General features: G+C 41.3%; 1 protein-coding gene and 1 long non-coding RNA gene across 4 annotated transcripts in view; one reads left to right on the forward strand and one right to left on the reverse strand.

Annotated features, from left to right (window-relative positions):
* The window catches only part of LOC138284649 (uncharacterized), a 182,320-nt gene extending 168,859 nt beyond the window's left edge, over window positions 1-13,461 (forward strand). Inside the window, exons 3-4 of the long non-coding RNA XR_011201435.1 lie at window positions 7,735-7,806; window positions 13,400-13,461. This is a non-coding gene — a long non-coding RNA (uncharacterized lncRNA). The remainder of the gene's footprint in view (window positions 1-7,734; window positions 7,807-13,399) is intronic.
* TUB (TUB bipartite transcription factor) overlaps window positions 1-13,556 on the reverse strand; it is a 1,298,762-nt gene that overhangs the window by 65,538 nt on the left and 1,219,668 nt on the right. The window lies entirely within an intron of this gene.

Here is a 13,556-nt window from a genome sequence, read left to right on the forward strand (position 1 = left end):
CAAACCATGTGCATATAGTAAAAAAAAAGCAAAGGAGACAACACACAACCCTGTCAAACTCCTAGTGTACTTAGTATTATAGAGGAGAGTTCACCATCAGTCCCACATCTAATGCTAGCCGTAGTATCCTGATGCATCCATCATACAAGATCTATAAAGGTTGATATAACCCTTCTTTTTCCAGGATAGCCCATAGTTTAGATCGGATGACCAAGTCAAAGGCACAGGAGAGGTCAATAAATGCTAAATGAACCGACCGTCTCTGGCTTTGACATATTTCACTAAGATTAATTTAAGGTTTACACATTGTTATACTGTACCTATACCGGGACAAAAGCTATATTGTATTCTAGATAAAATCTGATAATTAACCACCCATGTTTCTGTTTTTGAGGCTAAGACTCTACCTATAATCTTAAATGAACTATCCAAAAGAGAAATACGGTGGTAACAGCTAGGAGGATTCATGATTCCTTTAAAAAAAATCAGGACAACTATTACCTCTTTCCAGGATGTAACTAGGGGACTGATTACGAGGCTGGTGGTCTAGAGACCACCAGTCTCGTGGTGGTGTTCAGGAACGTCGCTGCTGTGGCAGTCTGACCACCACATCATGACCCTTGCGGTCAGACTCCAGGGTACCACCGTCATCACTGGGATCGGTGATCCCGATGGGCTGATGGTGGCGGAGGTCTAAATCAGCCAGGTAGGCACTGCATGCAGTGCTGTCCTGCTGATTACCACCTGGTTCTCTGCCAGCCTTTTCTTGGCAGTATCACCACCATGCAAAGGTTGGTGGAGAACAGGTGCAGGGGGCCAGGATCTTGGTATGGGCAGTGTAGCCCCCCCCCCGCTCAGCACTCTTGCAATTCTCACTGTCTACTGTGCAGACAGTGAACATCACAAGGATGCTGGTGCCCCCTGTGGTAGCAGCATTGTTCTGGCTTGATTATGAGCTAGCGACAGTCGTGCCTCCACTTTCTCACTGGGTTTCCACCTGTCAGCCAGCGGGAAAGTCATAATGGGTCCGGTGGGGAGCTAGCCAGCATGGCATCAACCTCCCCATCGGAATTTCAGTGGACGGGTCTTCCTATCCGCCGAACTCGTAATGAAGCTCTAGGTGTCCAACAATAGCTGCTTTCATAACATTTGTTACCACTGGATCTCAAAGTGGAATAATCACCTTATATTTGTCCAAAGAGATTCTATAAGGTCTCAGGGCTTTACCTGAGGGGCTTATCTTGATTGTTTGTATAACATCCTGCATGCCTATCCTCTGGCTAAATTGAAATGGTTCCTGGGGGCTGGGGTAACAGACCTAGGTGGGTCAAAAATGTTTGAAAAAATGCTGGGTGCATGTCTGGCCTGGAATAAGGGATTCAATCATAGGTCATTGAGGTTCAAACAAAAAAGATGAGTTGACTACTTTCAAAAAGACAGCGCTATCCCTTAACTTTTAACTATCTGAAAAAAGCACCATTTGGTAAAAAACAGTACTATGATATCCTTGCACAATTTTGGTTAATTTGACTGAGACTAAAATTGCTAAGTCACTTTTAGCTCTGCTTTCATTTGAGGGCGTATCTGAACTGTGACCAGAATGAAAGCCATTTAAACTAAAAGCATTGGTTGACCAGGTTTCCTGCATACAATTTAAATCATAATCACTAATATTTGCTGGCCAGTCCGGGTTAGAGAACTTTGATCAGATGCCCACAACATTTCACAAGAGCACTTTAATATTAATATTTATTTTAATAGTATTGTAGGTGGCTTACTGGGAGGGGCCCTTATAACAGTCACATTAACTATGGCTTCCTTCCTTGCCTTCGGACACACCATGGAGATGGTGTTAATGATAAGTCAATCCTGCCTGTCCAGGAAGAGTAAGACCTTAAAACTGTTTCTGTCTCAATATTAGGGGATCTTTGGGCCCCAGAATGATCAACATTTGCTGTGGTAAGTGAAAGTTGTTTATTTAAATACCCTACAGGCAAAGTGTTAATAGTGTACTGAGAGGAATACAGCCTATATAGGCATTGTAAAAGAGACTTCACAATGCCTGTCTCCAGTGTTTTGTTTCTGGGAATGCCTAACCAGGCCACTCTTCTGACAAAAAGAATCTCTGAGGATAGATCTTGGGTCAATATTGTCAAAGATTTAAGCCAATAGGCCACCTTAATTTTAAACAACTCAATTTTGTGTGTGTGTTTATAAGTTTATGTGTGATGGGCTGGTGCTCATTGTACATTTATAGCTAAATATTGGTCATCATAAAATATGCCAATTCTTTGGATTTTATGGTTATTCATGGAATGTTGTCCATTGCCTACTCTGGTAAAATGCCATCCCTTGCACAACTTCGGTACTTTTTGGCAAACTGTAGGCATCCATGGAATGATGTCTATTGACATCGCTGGTACTGTGCTGGTTGGCTAATGCATAGCAGTGATAGTTTATAGCAACTTGAATGTATTCATAGGATGATGCCCATTGCCCAACTCTAGAACAATGCCTTTGCACCAATATATATTTGTTGCCAACTTGTTGACATATAGGACATGAAGTACATCTCTGGTTAAATGTTGACCTAGCCTAATGGCGGTAATCCTTAGCTAATCACAGTCACCCATGGAACTGTGGTGCATCTCTCCCCCATGATCCTGTAAACAAAGTGTATTAACAATAGAACACATCCTATGATTTTATTTAATTGGCATCCCATTTTGTGTAAAGTTAAACATGAAAAGAGAATGAGGTAAAAGGTAATACTAGGACATGTCCCTCATCTATCTGAAAAGATCAACTTTACCCTCAAACCTTCTCATATTAAAACAAAAACTTGCTCATAAGAGAGCCTCTCAGGATTATATTTTATTTTATTCTTTTCATGGAAAATGCTTTTCAAGAAAACCTATTTCAATACCACAAGTTGAAGCTTTAAATGGGATTTTTTATTGCACTTTCATTTACAGAAGCCACTACTTAGGCACGGGTCACTTCACTTAAGTTTAAAAGTATATGAAGACAGTGAAAGTGGGGAAAATCCTCCAATTTCTTTGGGATGGAAGCGAAGAGAATATTTTGTATAGAAAAATGTTATCAATATGAAAATCTAAATTTTGTTTTCAATATCTTTAAGACCTTTGTGAATTATACTTATATCATATGTCTCAGCATATACTCGTATGCCTGCTCGCTTTATGATTTATCTGCAAATTTGACCTTACAAAAATGGCAAATACACTTGAAAATTGCAGCATTGGCCACTGCTGCCATTTTCAAGCGTATTTACCATTTTGTTTCAATTGAGTCCATCTGGAGAGCCCAATTAAGTACTTATCAAAGCAGTTTCCATATCACGTAAATTCCTACAACTAAATATACTTAAAATTGCTGATGTAGCTCAACTGTGAGAATCTGTTAATTGTCAATAGCAATCAATGAAAAATGTTCTCTAGCCAAAAGAGTGCTGAGGATGGCCCCGAGGATGGATGACATTGGAGACAAAAAATGTCTGTGATGCTTCCGCTTCTTATCTTTAAACTAACTTTTGAATCCACGTCCATTAATATTCTGCTCTACACAATGGAATGATTTATCACAAAAAGAGTTGACTTGTAATACATGGTTTGCATGTTATTGACCCCATATTGTTCTTTGAATCACAACTTATTACACTTTAAATACATTTTTCTCAAGTAATCTTGTATCACGTACACCAGTACTTTTCTCCTGTTTTATTTTTTCTGGATAAGCTCCAATCTATTTTGATATTTACTTTTGTTTTACTGCTTTGGGGAGGCTGATTAAATCTGAATTTCACTTTTTTGGACATTAAATATACTCATTAAGTTATTATTTTACCATTTATCTTTACTCAAATGGATTGGTGGAGCACAATTAGGCAGAAATGCATTGATTTTAATTTGGTCTGAGCCCCATCAGCATGATGGATTCCTAACAAAGATCCATTCAACTCATTAATTCTGTGTGGAAGAAAGTAGATTTACTGTGGCTCGTACATGACAAACTGCTCACATTTGAAATTGGTGCTTTGGAAATAAATTTAGCAGAATCTGCATGCTAATCTGTTGCTCACTGCTTTCTATGCACAATAGAAAATCTATGATCTATGTCAGTGGTTCCCAACCTTTTGACTTCTGTGGACCCCCACATTATCAGAACAGGAAACCGGGGACCCCCACTTAACCATTATTGGAATCTGGGTCCCCCCAACGAGTCATTACTCAAAGCTGGGGACCTAATCTGTTACATTTTCTAAGCAGCTGCGGACCCCCTGAGGAGGCTTTGCGGACCCCCAGGGGTCACCGGACCACAGGTTGGGAACCACTGATCTATGTGCTTCTGTATCTAGCCTGCAGTGATATGTGTTTCTTAGGGGCCTGACATTCTTCTGTTAAACCTGTCTATTTTTCATTGTAATCCTAATTCCAAAGAAAATCAATCATTCCCTAAATAACTTAAATGATTAAAGTCAACTGGCTATTTGGAAAGTGTTTAAGTAGCAAAACCCAGATCTATGCAGACGGTATCTGGATAGCACTAACATTCCTTAGAAGCTTGGGAGTCCTTGAGACCCTGCCTCTGAAGTCTTTCAGGCCAGACAAGGCCTTGGCCTCCTCCTTGCGTTCTGCCCATGGCAGAGGACTATGGTTAAACCTCACGTCCTTGGCATGGTATTCCTCCAAACATTTTGCCTTCACCCCTCCTGTTTTGCTAAATTTGTTTTTGTCTGCATTTTACCACTGCTATTAGTGCTAAAGTGCTAAAGTGCTTGAGCTCTCTCCTTCAAACATGCCAAAAGTAGCCTACCCTCATGGCACATTTTAGTTAAATTATGTCTCAGGCCTGCTGCTCCAGCCCTTAGTGCAGTTTTTAAGTGCACTACCTTTTGCCAGCTCCAACCCTTCCTTTTAACATATATAAGCCATTCCAAAAAGAGGCCATAAGGCAGGTGCATTGTATCTAAAAAGTAGGACATGTGGGTTTAATGTTTGCATGTCCTTGCAGTGAAAAACTCTTAAAGTTGCTTTTCACTGCTGGATAGTCTATCTTTCCCATTGACTAACACTGAGTTACATTATTACATTTACTAATTGATAACTTTGGATTAGGAGCAGATAGAAATATGCTGTTTATACTCAAACAAATGGTCATTTAAATGCATCTTTAAAAGTAGAGCTAGATTTTAGGTCACAATTCTGAAAATGTCACATTTAGAAAGCTGGCATTTTCTAGTCCAAACCATTTGAGCCTTCTGTTAATGTCCTTGGTCACATGACTGGGAATGACTCTGCTATTGGGGTTTGTGTATACCTCCCTGACAGTGGCGTAAATGGAACTAGGTGTGCGCAGAATGGGTCATCTGTCAGAATGGCTGGGGACGGAACTCTGCTCTGACCCACTTGCACTTGAAACAGCTTTCCTCTAGCACACACAAAGGAACCTGAGAACAGACTTTTGTCACCCTAGACTTCCACATGGAAAGGGATGAACTTTCTAGAACCAGATGTAGGGACCATACAGGGAATCCAACCACACAAAGGCTGGCACCAGGCATAAATATTAGCCCACAGGGGCAACTCAATCATGGACCTGTGGACATAACAGAAGAAGGACTGCACTGTTGTTTGATGGTTGCCTTGCAGTCTGGGAAGGAAGACTGGACCTGTTTACCTTCATTCCAGGCTAAACTGGGTGACCCTAAGGGTCAGTTGGCTGACCTCCCGTTTGAGCTAAGGAGGCAAAACCATCTCCATTTGCCTCCCTGCAACTGACAGCTGACCTGCTTCAACTAAACTGGCTTGGAACTTCAACTGGACCTGCCTGAGCCCTGCTAGCCTTTTCTGGAGTGAGTTCCTGATCACCAAAAATGCCCCCCCAGGTCCTGGAACCTGATGTGGCATCATTCTGACTCCCTACCAAGATGAAAACATGAAATCCTGAAATTATAGCTCTTTAATACTGCCAATGGGCTCTTTTACATCGAGACAGCAGTAAAAGCCCAGTGTGACCACCAATGCGAAGATCCAGCAATGACCATCTAGTTTTTCGGCCCATGGTGACAACAGCATACACCACCTGTCATGCTCTCCATGCTACAGTGATGACCATCCACAACACTTTACCTGCAACTTGCGGCCTCCTTCACTGTGAATGGAATTCTTTGCGCTGGACATTATAAAGATGGATCTTTCAGCTGAACTAATGTGGTCCCAATAGCTGACTTGCACTCCATCATGGCTGGCCTTCACCTGTAACTTACCCTTGTCTAGCACAATCAGATGACTGCAAGTGGTGATTTGTGCTTTCAGGTGCTATTTTTACCTAAAACCTTAAAATTGAATATCTCTGCTTCTAATTATTGGATTTGTCTTGTTCTAATATCATTTTCTTTAATAACATTTCCTCTATATACCTAAATTTATTTGATATTTTTCTTGTTTTTTGTGTCTACTTTATCACTGTTTGTGTGCGACATAAATAGATATAAAATTATATAAAAACATAAATACACATATAGGTTAAGCCTTACTGATTTATGCCAAGTTACCAGAGGATAAAGAACAAGTACATTTAGTGACATTTGTGGTTCACCCTGACAAGGATTGTGGCTGTTGCCTTAGTGGGGCTTCCTGTCCCCTCAACCAATAACTCAATTTCTTTCAAATATTCTCCCTTTTTGCCAGACATCTTTGTATGAAAATTCTTCTAAAGTGGGGCTTTTTGCTGCTATGTCACTGATACACCAGTGTTTTCTCCCTCTACATCTGGGACATTTGAACATTTTCAGTCTTGGCACTGCCAGAACCTGCATGGTTGTCCCAGGAAGGAGCAAACACCAAAAAGGGCAGAGTGACTGACACTATCACACTATGGTTGATGATGGATGAACTGCTGAATCATGTTTTTTTTCACTGGTTCTCTAGTCTGAAAATGCAGTGAGGAAATGCGGGTTGGGTAGGTAAAGAGTTCTGTTGTGTAAAAAGAATCCAGATCTTTGTGACTGGGGTGAATGTTTGCATTGTTCAGCATTCCGTCCATCATCTGTTCTTTTTGCTTTTATCACCCTTAGTGGGAAGGGTATGCCAAGACTTGGGTCCCATGCTTACTGCGCCACTGGATTGAAGCTGAGGAGGGGTGATACCCCGAAACCAGTCCCAAGATGCTTGTTTTCAGTCCATGGAGGCCCTGGCTTGGCAGTTCAGGCTGGACTGTTCCCATTGGAGTCAAGACTGATTTGCATATGGCTCGGTTCAAACTGGGGTTGCGTGGTGGGCAAAACAGCAATGGATTAAACCTGGATCTTTGTGTCTAGGCGTGATTGTTTGCATTGTTTAGAATTCCATCCATCATCTTTTCTTTTTGCTTTTTTCTACCCTAAGTTACAAAGGTATGCACAGATGTGGGTCCTGTGCTCACTGCCCCACTGAATTCAAGCTAGTTCAGCTGATGAGGGGTGTGTCGTGAGTGTATGTCTGGGTCAGGATTTTAGTATAAAAGAAACTCTGATTATGCAAATTGTTGTTGACTCGTCTTGTTTTATTGACTATAGATAATTCAACAGTTCTGTTGTTCTTCTCTTATAGTCTCTCTTTTTCCTGTTCTTTCTTATTGTCTGTTCATTTTCAGTTAATCTTGGTTTTCTTTTTCTCTCTATCAGTGGTTTTCCTTTTTGTAACTGACTCTTTTATTTCTTCTTTTCTACAGGTCTCTCCGCAATCAGTGCGTCACTCCCAGTGGTGTGGAAATGAAGAGACACACAAAAAAAATAGGGAATAGGTAAGTATTTTACTCTTTTCTGGGGTTTTTCCCTTATCTCTAAGGGGAGGGGTGTGAGGGTCCGTGGCTAAACCAAGTGACGGTATTAGTTTCTGTTCTCGTGTGCTCCAGTGGTGGTGATGTGTCCAAATAGTCGTTATTAATATCCTCTCTCTCTCTGTTTCCCTGTTATGACCCTTCTTCTCCCCCTGCCTTCCTCGTCATAACACAGTTGTATAGATTTGGCAGGTGTGCTCATACCTGTAGAAGCCATGTCCCTCCTGGGATGTGGCAGGCGAGGTTGGCATTTGACTGCTTTGTCTTGAACTTGGCGGAAGGCTCCGTGTCCCGGGTCTCCTCCGTCGCTTTGTACTCTTTGCTCAGTTCCTTCGGTTCAGCTCCTCCTCTGCCCTCAGGTCTGGCGCCCTCTTTCTCCATCCTCCCGTTCTGGTCCAAGACGCCGCTTGTCTCTTTCAGCATCTTTTCTTCCTCTCTTCGCCTCCCAGCGTAACTCTCTACTTCCGGGTTCACGCACGTCAGGAGAGATGTCTCACCTTCTGAGGTGCCCCCGGGGGACCTGTTTCTCGGCCCAGCGTGAATAGCGGGATCACTTGTAACAGCGAATCTGTTACATATACCTCACCTGGAAGAGGACTGACGATTCCAGAGTCCAAGGTATTACGGGATAGGAAATCTGCTGTAACCAACTCTTTTCCCGGGCAATGTTGTACCTGAAACATAAAGCTTTGCAGTTCCATAAATCATCGTAGAATCCTAGAGTTGGTATCTTTATGTCTGGCCAGCCAGGTAAGAGGGGCATGATCGGTGATGAGGACAAAGGGGTGTCCAAGTAAGTAATATTGCAGGGATTCAATAGCCCAGTTGATTGCTATACACTCCTTTTCAATGATAGGATAATGGGTTTCCCGAGGCAACAATTTTCTACTGATATAAACGATAGGATGATTAACCTTGTCGTCATCCTTTTGGGATAAGACAGCCCCAATACCAACGTCTGAAGCATCCATTTGTAAATAGAAAAGTTTAGAAAAGTCTGGGCAGCGTAAGACTGGTCTGGTAGGTAGGATCTGTTTCAATGACTCATAACTTTTCAACTGGGCGGTTGTGAGTCCTTTAAGCTTACAGGGTTGCTCTTTTTTTAGGAGGTTCCGTGGTGGAATAATTAGGAATAAATCTTCGATAATAACCGACCAGTCCTAAAAAGGGTCGTATTTCTTTTTTTGTTTGTGGGGGAGGTACCTTAAGAATAGATTCTACTTTGTCGAGTTGTGGTTGAATACGTCTCTTCTCAATAATGTAGCCAAGATATGAAATGGACTCTTTGGCAAGAGTACATTTTTGGGGGTTTGCGGTTAAACCTGTTCCTCTCAGGGTCTGAAAACCCCTGATAATTGATGTAGATGGTCTTTCTAGGTCTCACTATATATGACTATGTCATCTAAATATGCGGCTACATAATCTGTATGTACATGTAATAATGTGTCCATTAAGCGTTGGAATGTAGCTGGGGTCCCATGTAACCCAAATAGAAGAACAGTGAAGTGATATAACCCTGATATTGTGGCAAAGGCCGTCTTTTCTTTATCTGTGGGGATTATGGGGAATTTGCCAGTACCCTTTTGTTATGTCTAAAGTGGACAAAATATCTTGCTTTCCCTAAACGTTCTATCAATTCGTCCACTCGTGGTATTAGGCATGTATCAAAGTCAGATATAATATTCAGTTGTCTAATATCAATGCAAAAGCGGAGGGTCCCATTCGGTTTGGAAACTAGTACCACTGGTGAACACCAGGGACTGGTGGAGGGTTCAATAATACCCAATTGTAACATGGATTGTACCTCTTGTTCTACCACAGATCTACGAACATCTGGGATACGGTATGGCCTGAGATGTACTAGTTTCCCCTCTTTTGTTTTGATTCTATGACATATTAAAGAGGCTTTGCCCGGTTTTAAGGAGAAAAGCCCTTTATTCTGTTCAAGGACCTTTGCTAATTGCTCTTGTTGTTCAGGGGATATGTGAGGACTTATTTGAGGAAACCAAGATTCTGCAATATCGGGTTGTGGACATAATGTTATACCTAGGGGTTTTACTTTATTTACGACATACCAAATGTCAGATTGTGGAATAGAAATGTCTGGTTCCTCCCATTTATTTAATAAGTTAATATGATAGATTTGTGTTTTCCTCTGGGACTCAGAAATTTTGAGGCGATATGTAACAGGATTTATCGGTTCTATTATTTCATAAGGACCTTGCCATCTAGCTAATAACTTGTTATCAGAACTTGGTAGAAGCACAAGTATTTTTCCCCCCACTTTTATTTCTGTTAGTGATGGTCCTCGGTCGTAATACTTTTTTTGTCTATCTTAGGCTTCTTCTAGATGTGTCCTAATGTCCTCCATTACTGTCTGTATTTGTTCTTTCAATTGTTGTGTATAGTCTAGTATCTCTTTATCTTCTGATTCCTTTGCCTCCCAACTCTCAGCTGCCATATCTAATAGAGTTCGGGGCTGATGACCAAAAACAAATTCAAATGGAGTGTGTCTAGTTGAGGATTGTAAGTGTGTTCTGATGGCATACAACACCAATGGTAGTTTATTGTCCCAGTCACGTCCAGATTCGGCGATGGATTTCTTTAATATTGTTTTGATGGTTCGATTGTACCTCTCCCACCAAACCATCTGTTTGGGGGAGATATACTGAAGTACGAAGATGGTTTACCCCCAATAGTTGACATATTTGGGCCATTAATCTAGACATAAATGGGGTACCCTTATCTGTTAATAATTCTCGGGGAAAACCAACTCGGGAGAAAAACCTGATCATGGCATGTGCCATGTTCTTGGTTGTCATGCTGGAAAGGGGAATCGCCTCTGGGTATCTGGTAGCATAATCGACTAGTACAAGGATGTACATATTCCCCTTAGATGATGGCGTTAGGGGTCCTACAAGGTCCATACCAACTTGAGAAAAAAGGATATTAATAATTGGCAAGGGACATAAGGGAACTTTTTTGACAGTTCCAGGATTAACTAGTTGGCATTTCGCACAGTGAGCACAAAATCTCTGAATATCTGAAAACACTCCAGGCCAATAAAAACGTCTGAGTAGATATTCTTCAGTTTTTTCCCTTCCATAATGCCCACCCCCTATTTGACTATGGGCTAAGTGCAATGCTTGAGTGCGATAATGTGTAGGTACTACTAATTGTTTCCTCTCTAGACCGTTATGTAGTGTCACCCTGTATAACAACCCATTTTGGATGATAAAATGTGGACCTACCTGTCCAGTTTTCTCTGCCAATGCTGAGACCCAAGCATGTTGTAAGGCAGGGTCGTACCTTTGGCTAGCCCAGAAGGTTGCCAATGTCACTAGGACAGGTTTCTTGGTCGAGGACGAAGATATTGCTGAAGAAGTATTGGTTAAACAATGTAGACTTTTTAATTCTCTCTTCTCGGATCTGGACATTTTCACCTTTTCTCTGCCTTTCGTTAGAGTTGATTGGCTAAACGGGGCCTCTGTTAACCATGAATTCAACACCTCCTTTTGTGCTATAGTATTCAACAAATCAGTAAAAGCACTGTAGTCCGTTCCTATGATCAGTCCTTTTACCAGAAATTCCTACTACAAGAAATTCTTCTTTTCCTCTCATTCTACCAGAATTGTGGCTCAAGGATAGTGTCTCAGATCTGCATGAATACAGCAAATGGAAACGGACGTATTGGTTTCATTTGCTCAGGGTTTACTAGATCTGCCCTAATCACCGATTGACTGCAACCAGAGTCAACTAGAACTCTAGTGAGTTTGTGATTGACCAACATTTCCTGCATATATCGAGTTGGTCCTTGAGCTGTGCACAGTACCCTTCCCCGAGTCACACCTATATCCATTGGTTCGGGTTTGGGCATTTTATGGGAGCAATTACAAGCTATATGGCCCCATTCTGCACAGTTATAACACTGGTGTGCCTGGTTGGGTTCTCTATCAGGAATTTGCACACTGGTGCCTTCTACTGTCTCTCTAAGTACTCGTGGTTTGGAAGTGGTCTTCCCAACCAGAGATGGTCCTTTTAGATGATTGCCCTTAAACTCCGGGGCTCTATGAAATGCGCAAGCCAGGTCTATTGCTGTGGTAGTATTGACGTTGGGGTGTTGTTTTATCCAATTATGAGTTTGTAAGGGGAGAGCTTCTAAGTATTGTTCTAGCAAAACCCCTTATAACTTCTTCTCTAGTAGTTCACATTGGTCCTAACCACTTTAACCCTACATCCTGTACTCTATAATAAAGAGTTCTAGGGTTTTCCACTTTGTTTTGCGGAACTTTATTCTCTAATATTCGGTGTCATATCCTACTTTCTCTAAAATAGCCTTTTTTATTTCAAGATATGGGGTTATACCCCCAGGATTTACATCCTGGTATGCGGACTGCAAAGTCCTGGTCAGGAGGGGTTATATACTGGCCCCACCATTCTTGAGGCAAATTCACAGAGGAAATTACGAAATTAGTGAAAAATGCATCAGGGTCTTCCCCTTTTTGAAACTTTTGCAATACTGAGCTAGGCACATTGGGGTGCACTCTAGTAGTGGCAATTGTGTCTGTTAGTTTTTGTAGAGCCGTTTCGTGTACCAACTGATTGTTAGCAATTATAGTGGCTTGGCTCTTTAACGCATTTTGTAGGTTTCTCTATCACTCCGAGCTTCCCGTACTTGTTCTTCCCAAACCATCTGAAAGTGTCTCTGTCCCTCGGCCAGTTGTTGAATCATGTCCTCCAGTGTAGGTTTTGTATACATTTGTACGTCTTAATATATTGTTTTAAATACATATATATATATATATATCGTTTTTGCACTTGGGTCATTATTTCGCTTGGCTCCAGCAACCCACTTGGGGCAAAATGAAAAAATTGCAGGACCACCACAACCAGCATGCACTGCTCACTTGAGAGGCCCACAGGGGCGGACTAGTATTTAAAGAGACTAATCAGGTTCCTGTAATTAGACAAGCTGAAGCCAAGCCGGTCTTTTCAGTAAGAAAGAGATGCCTGGAACACCTCCAGCACTGGCTGCACCTACGAGGTTGAAACACTTTTATATTTTTCTCTGCTGAAGAAAGGATTGACCTTGAAACACGTGTCCAGAGATGATTTTATAACTTAAGGCCTGGAATAATGAAACTGCTAAAAGAATTCACTGTGAGTTGCTGGCTTTGCTATTTCTTCCCGTTTATATTAACCTGTTGGGAGTGCGCTTTCACATGAGGACAACTTCGTTTTTTATATATATATATATATATATATATATATATATATATATATATATATATATATATGTCTCACCATTATGTTGGGGGTGTATGTCTGGGTCAGGATTTTAGTATAAAGAAACTCGGATTATGCAAATTGTTGTTGACTCATCTTCTTTTATTGACTATAGATAATTCACAACAGTTCTGTTGTTCTTCTCTTATAGTCTCTCTTTTCCTGTTCTTTCTTCTTGTCTGTTCATTTTCAGTTATTTTTTGTTTTCTTTGTCTCTCTATCAGTGGGTTTCCTCTTTGTAACTGACTCTTTTATTTCTTCTTTTCTACAGGTCTCTCCGCGATCGGTGCATCATTCCCAGTGGTGTGGAAATGAAGAGACACACACAAAAAACAGCGAATAGGTAAGTATTTTACTCTTTTCTGTTTTTTTTTCCTTATCTCTAAGGTGAGGGGTGTGAGGGTCTGTAGCTAAACCAAGTGAAGGTA

The sequence above is a fragment of the Pleurodeles waltl genome, chromosome 3_1 (genome assembly GCF_031143425.1).
Source record: "Pleurodeles waltl isolate 20211129_DDA chromosome 3_1, aPleWal1.hap1.20221129, whole genome shotgun sequence".
NCBI classification, from domain to species: Eukaryota; Metazoa; Chordata; class Amphibia; order Caudata; family Salamandridae; genus Pleurodeles; species Pleurodeles waltl.